This window comes from Hordeum vulgare, chromosome 4H (assembly GCF_904849725.1).
Source record: "Hordeum vulgare subsp. vulgare chromosome 4H, MorexV3_pseudomolecules_assembly, whole genome shotgun sequence".
NCBI classification, from domain to species: Eukaryota; Viridiplantae; Streptophyta; class Magnoliopsida; order Poales; family Poaceae; genus Hordeum; species Hordeum vulgare.
In genome coordinates this window covers 425,999,897-426,007,522 of record NC_058521.1, presented here as the reverse complement: position 1 = coordinate 426,007,522, position 7,626 = coordinate 425,999,897, and positions in this window count along the sequence as shown.

Sequence of the window (7,626 nt, the reverse complement as noted above, 5' to 3'; positions counted from 1 at the left end):
TCGGAGCTTTTGGGGAAGTCATAGCGATCTAGATCTGCAACAGAAACAGGCTCGAAACGAAAAACAAAGGAAATTTGCGTGATGCGGGGTCAGACCAAATGGGAGTATATATAATGATTTTTTTCACACCAGAAGGAGTACCCTGCACGAAAACGGAGTCCGGGAGGCGCACGAGGTGGCCACAAGCCCTCCCGGTGCGGCCAGGGGGTGGGCCCGCGCCGTGCAGGCTTGTCGCCTCCTCGCGCGCTTTCCGGACTACTTCCAATTTTGTATTTTTTTTCAAATATTCCAAAACGGAGAAAATTTTCTTCTGGAAAAGTTTTGGACTCTGTTTTCTTACCGAATCACATACCTCTTCGTTTTTGAAGTCTGAAACAGGTTGATAAATATCCCTTAGGTATTCTTTCGGAGTTATGGAATTGATAATATTGCTTTCAACATTTATGGGAGTGCGTGAGATATAATGCTTGATTCTCTGCCCATTTACAACCCTCGGACAATTACCTTCCGTGTTGTTGATCTTGATAGCACCGGAATGATATACTTCCTCAACAACATAGGGACCTTCCCATTTAGAGAGAAGCTTGCCTGCAAAGAATCTTAAACGAGAGTTATATAGCAAGACATAATCACCTACATTGAACTCACGCTTTTGTATCCTCTTGTCATGCCACCTCTTAACCTTCTCTTTGAACAACTTGGCATTCTCATATGCCTGAGTTCTCCATTCATCAAGTGAGCTAATGTCAAATAACCTCCTCACCGGCAAGTTTGAAATCAAAGTTGAGCTCTTTGATTTCCCAATAAGCTTTATGCTCTAGCTCAAGAGGTAGATGACATGCTTTACCGTACACCATTTTGTACGGAGACATGCCCATCGGATTCTTATAGGCAGTTCTATAAGCCCACAGTGCATCGTCGAGCTTCTTAGACCAATTATTTCTAGACCTATTGACAGTCTTTTGTAGAATCAGTTTAATCTCTCTATTACTTAGCTCTACGTGACCACTGGACTGAGGGTGATAGGGAGACGCAATTCTATAGTTGACATCGTACTTAGCAAGCGTTTTACAGAAAGCACCATGAATGAAGTGTGAACCACCATCGGTCATTGGATATCTAGGGACTCCAAATCTAGGGAAGATAACTTCTTTCAACATCCTGATAGAGGTGTTGTGATCATCACTACTAGTGGGGATAGCTTCTACCCACTTAGTGACGTAATCAACAGCGACTAGGATATGAGTATACCCATTGGATTTTGGAAAAGGTCCCATATAATCAAAGCCCCAGACATCAAATGGTTCAATGACAAGTGAATAGTTCATAGGCATTTCCTGACGTTTGCTAATATTACCTATTCGTCGACATTCTTCACAAGACAAGACAAACTTACGGGCATCCTTGAAGAGAGTGGGCCAATAGAAACCTGATTGCAATACCTTGTGTGCAGTTCTATCTCCCGCATGGTGTCCTCTGTAGGCCTCGGAGGGACACTTCTGTAGGATCTGTCCCTGTTCATGTTCAGGTACACAACGTCTAATAACACCATCTACTCCTTCCTTATAAAGGTGAGGATCATCCCAAAAGTAGTGTCTCAAGTCAAAGAAGAATTTCTTCTTTTGCTGGTACGTGAAACTAGGTGGTATATATTTGGCAACAATATAGTTTGCATAATTAGCATACCACGGTGCACAACGTGAAGCATTAATGACATTCAATTGCTCACCGGGAAAGCTATCATCAATAGGTTGTGGGTCATCAAGAACATTCTCCAACCTAGACAAGTTATCTGCTATGGGGTTATCAGCACCCTTTCTGTCGACAACGTGCAAATCAAATTTTTGTAGCAAGAGAACCCATCTGATAAGTCTAGGTTTAGCGTCTTTCTTCTCCATGAAGTACTTAATAGCAGCATGATCAGTGTGAATAGTGACTTTGGAATCAACTATATAAGACCTGAAGTTTTCACATGCAAACACGACTGCTAAAAATTCCTTTTCCGTAGTAGCATAGTTTCTGTGGGCACTGTCTAGAGTTTTACTAGTGTAGTGAATAACATTCAACTTCTTATCGACTCTTGGCCCTAGAAAATCACCCATAGCATAATCACTAGCATCACACATGATCTCAAAAGGCAAGTTCCAATCAGGTGGTTGAACAATATGTGCAGTTATCAAAGCCCTCTTAAGTATTTCGAAGGCTTCCTCACAATCATCGTCAAAGACAAAAGGAATATCCTTTTGCAAGAGATTGGTAAGAGGCCTAGAAATCTTAGAGAAGTCTTTAATGAACCGTCTATAGAAACCAGCATGACCAAGGAAACTTCTTATACCTTTGATATCTGTGGGGTATGGCATTTTCTCGATTGCATCAACCTTAGCCTTATCGACTTCAATACCTCTTTCAAAAAATTTATGTCCTAAGACGATGCCTTCATAACCATAAAGTGGCACTTCTCCCAATTCAAGATAAGATTGGTGTCTTTACATCTCTGTAAGACTCAATCAAGCTTGCTGAGGCAATCATCAAAAGAAGACCCGTAAACGGAAAAGTCATCCATAAAAACCTCGACAATCTTTTCACAAAAGTCAGAGAATATAGCCATCATACATCTTTGAAAGGTAGCAGGTGCATTACATAAGCCAAAAGGCATACATATACAAGCAAAGGTACCGAAAGAGCAGGTGAAAGTGGTTTTCTCCCGATCAGATTGTGCAACTGGTATTTGGGAGAAACGAGAATAACCATCTAGAAAGCAGAAGTGTGTGTGTTTAGACAACCTTTCTAGCATTTGGTCGATAAAAGGCAAAGGGTAATGATCTTTCCTAGTGGCTTTATTCAATTTCCTGAAATCGATCACCATCCTATAGCCAGTAATAATCCTGTGTGGGATCAATTCATCCTTATCATTAGGGGCAACGATAATGCCTCCCTTCTTAGGGATGCAATGCACCGGACTCACCCAATCGCTATGAGCAACAGGATAGATAATACCAGCTTCCGGGAGCTTTAGTATTTCTTTTCTTACTACTTCTTTCATCTTAGGATTCAATCTCCTTTGATGATCAGCAATTGGTTTGAAATCAGGATCGGTTTTAATCTTGTGCTTGCATAGAGTGGGACTAATGCCCTTAAGATCATCAAGAGTATATCCAATAGCAGCACGGTGCTTCCTCAGAGTTTTTAGTAACTTCTTTTCTTCATGATCCGAGAGGCTAGCACTAATAATGACAGGATATATCTCTTTTAATCAAGATAGGCATACTTAAGAGTATCAGGCAACTATTTAAGCTCGAACACAGGATCACCCTTTGGTGGGGGTGGATCCCCAAGCAGTTCAACAGGCAGATTATTCTTAAGGATGGGATATTGTTCTAAGACAACTCTATCTATTTCATCCCTTTCATCCATATGCATAGCATTTTCATGCTCAAGCAAGTATTGCTCTAAGGGATCAGTAGGAGGCACGACAATAGAAGCTAAGGCAATAGTTTCATCCTTACTAGGCAACTCCTTTTCATGAGGTTGTCTACCAAACTTGGAGAAATTGAACTCGTGTGGCACACCTTCAAAGCCAACAATGACAGTTTGCTTCTCACAGTCAATATGAGCATTGACAGTATTGAGAAAAGGTCTACCAAATATGATGGGACAAAATCTATCTTGTGCGGTAGCAAGAACGAGGAAATCAGCAGCATACTTCGTTTTACCACACAAGACTTCAACATCCCTAACAATTCCCACAGGGCAGATAATATCTCTATTGGCAAGCTGAATAGTGACATCAATAGGCTCTATCTCAACACGTGCAATCTCATCTTTGATTTCATCATATAAGGATTGAGTTATTGCACTAACACTAGCACCCACGTCAAATAAACCATGATAACGATGATCTCCTACCCTATGTTTGTCTCTAGCGTGAGGTTTAGCAATTCTAGCAGCATCTTCACATAAGTGAATATCATGTCCCTCAACATCGTCGGACAGAAGATCTTTGATAATATCAATGCTAGGTTCAACTCTAATTTTCTCAGGGGGTGTAGGTGTTCTAATATAGCCTCTATGTATCACAGTTGAAGCTTTAGTATGATCCTTTATCCTAACAGGGAAAGGTGGTTTCTCAATGTAAGCACTGGGAACCACGGGATCATTATAGGCAATGACTATCTCTTCAACTGGAGTGGCTTTAACTACATTGACTTATACAGGAGGATGGTATTTAAACCACTTCTCTTTGGGGAGATCAATATGAGCAGCAAAATATTCACACAATGAAGCTACTATCTCGGAGTCAAGTCCATACTTACCGCTAATGTCACAAAAAGTATTTGTCTCAACAAAGGATTTAACGTAGTCAAACATGAAATTCATACCTGACTCCTTACCTTCTTCAAGCTCCCAATCTTCAGAGTTGCGTTTAATTCTCTCCAATAAATTCCATTTGAAGTCAATATCTCTCTTCATAAAAGAACCGGTACAAGAAGTGTCAAGCATGCTGCGATCATCATGAGAAAGCCGAGCATAGAAGTTCTGAATGATAATTTCTCTCGAGAGCTCATGATTGGGGCATGAATATAACATTGATTTAAGCCTCCCCCAAGCTTGAGCGATGCTTTCTCTGTCACGAGACCAAAAATTAAAAATATAATTCCGATCACGATGTACTAAATGCATAGGATAAAACTTTTGATCAAATTCCAATTTCAACCGATTGTAGTCCCATGATCCAGTATCATCACATACCCTATGCCATGTCAACGCCTTATCCTTCAAAGATAAAGGAAAGACCTTCTTATTGACCTCATCCTCGGGCAAACCTGCAAGCATAAATAAACCACAAACTTCATCTACATAGATTAGATGCAAGTCTGGATGTGATGTTCCATCTCCTGTAAAAGGATTAGCCAGCAGTTTCTCAAGCATACCCGAAGGAAATTCAAAGCAAATATTTTCAGTAGGTGCAGCACATTGAGGAGAAACTCTTTGTGCTTCCGTTCGAGGTGAAGATACCTCAAACAAGCCACTCAAAGGATTAGTATCCATAGTGACAAGTGACAATGAATTTCAGCACACTATATGAATGCTTCCTTACCAAGTTCCACTTACCAAAGGCGCTTCACTCCCTGGCAACAACACCAGAAAAGAGTCTTGATGACCCACAAGTATAGGGGATCAATCGTAGTCCTTTCGATAAGTAAGAGTGTCGAACCCAACGAGGAGCAGAAGGATCCGACAAGTGGTTTTCAGCAAGCTAAAATCTGCAGGCACTGAAATTGTCGGTAACAAGTGATTGTGTGGTGAGATGATTCATAGCAAGCAACAAGTAAAAAAAGTAGCAACGGTGCAGCAAAGTGGCCCAATCCCTTTTGTAGCTAGTTTTCATCATGCTAGTTTTCATCATATTCATATGATTCGCGTTCGTTACTTTGATAGTTTGATATGAGGGTGGACGGTGCTTCGGTACTGCCCTTACTTGGACAAGCATCCCACTTATTACTAACCCCTCTCTCAAGCATCTGCAACTACGAAAAAAGAATTAAGACAAAGGCTAACCATAGGATTAAACTAGTGGATCCAAATCAGCCCCTTACGAAGCAACGCATAAACTAGGGTTTAAGCTTCTGACACTCTAGCAACCCATCATTTACTTACTACTTCCCAATGCCTTCCTCTAGGCACAAATAATGGTGAAGTGTTATGTAGTCGACATTCACATAACATCACTAGAGGAAAAACAACATACAACACATCAAATTACCGAACGAATACCAAATTCACATGACTACTATTAGCATGACTTATCCCATGTCCTCAGGAACAGAAGTAACTACTCGCAAAGCATAATCATTTTCATGACCAGAGAGGTAATGAGTAGCATCAAGGATCTGAACATAAACTCTTCCACCAAACAATCCAACTAGCATCAACTACAAAGAGTAATCAACACTACTTGCAACCTTACAAGTACCAATCGGAGTTGTGAGACGGAGATTGGTTACAAGTGATGAACTAGGGTTTGGAGATGAGATGGTGCTGATGAAGATGTTGATGGTGACGAGTCCCCTCTGACGAGAGGAGTGTTGGTGATGACGATGGCGACAATTTCCGCCTCCGGGAGGGAAGTTTCCCCGGCAGGATCGTCCTGCCGGAGCTCTAGATTGGTTCTGCTCAAGTTCCGCCTCGTGGCGGCGGAGAAACCATGAAAAAGATCCTCCTTGATTTTTTTCTGGACGAAACCCTTCATATAGCAGAAGAGGGGGGGCTAGTGGGCCAGCAGGCTGCCCACAAGCCCTCATGGCGCAGCCTGGGGGGGGGGGGGGTTGCCACGCGGTGCAGGCTTGTGGCCACCTGCACGCTCCCCTATGGCACTTCTTCGGCCCAGTATTTTTTATAAATCCGGAAAAAAATCCTCGTTGATTTTTATGGTGTTTGGAGTTGCGCAGAATAGGTATCTCAAACTTGCTCCACTTTCAGGCCAGAATTCCAGTTGCCGACATTCTCCCTCTTCATGTAAACCTTGCAAAATAAGAGAGAAAAGGCATAAGAATTGTACCGTGAAGTGAAATAACAGCCCAAGAAGCGATAAATATCAACATGAAAACATGATGCAAAATGGCCGTATCAAAGGGCTGCTTACCACCTAAGATTTCAACGATGACCTCGCCGCGGCCGCGGACTTAACCAAGACGGCTGGGGCCATTGATACGTCTCCAACGTATCTATTATTTTTTATGGTTTCATGCTATTATTTTGTCAAATTTTGGATGTTTTATATGTCTTTTATATCTTTTTTGGGACTAACTTATTAACTCAGTACCAAGTGCGAGTTCCTGTTTTTTCCGTGTTTTTGACCTTTTTCAGAGGAAGATTTGAAACAGAGTCCAAACAGAATAAAATCCCAAAAAAGATTTTTTCCGAAACAGAAGAAGATCGGGAGACTTGAGAACCAATGCAGGGGGTCCCCAGGGACCCCACAAGCCCTCTAGCCCCGACCCCTCACAGGCTTGTGGGCCCCCTGGACCTCCTCTGCCCTAGGTTTTGCGCCTATATATTCCCTAAAATCCCAGAAAAAACCAGGAGATCATCGAAATACTTTTCCGCCGTCGCAAGCTTCTGTCTCCACAAGATCCCATCTGGGGCACGTTCAGGTACCGTGCCGGAGGGAGGATTCAGATACGGAGGGCTTCTTCATCAACACCATGACCTCTCCGATGAGGCAACCCAATGAATTTATCTTTTTCTTTCTGTTTTGTTGCGTCCACACCATCATAATTCTGTTGTGATTGAGTTTTTTGTGTTTCTTTTTGTGTTTGAGCCAAGCAAAACCTTTATGACTAGTCTTTGTGAGGGTTGTTTGATCTTGCTGAAAAAAGACAGAAACTTTTCGCTCACGAGATGATTTTTCATTTTTATTCAGAAAGATATTTTGAGTTGATTCTTTTTTCTGCTGGTTTATATGCCTTTTGCCCAGGCAGTCGTAATATTTCAGAATTTTTGAGGTACCAGAAGTATATGAAGTATACAGATTGCTACAGACTGGTCTATTTTTGTCAGATTCTGTTTTTGTTGAGTTGGTTGCTTGTTTTGATGAAACTATGGATAGTATCAGGGGGGAGGGGG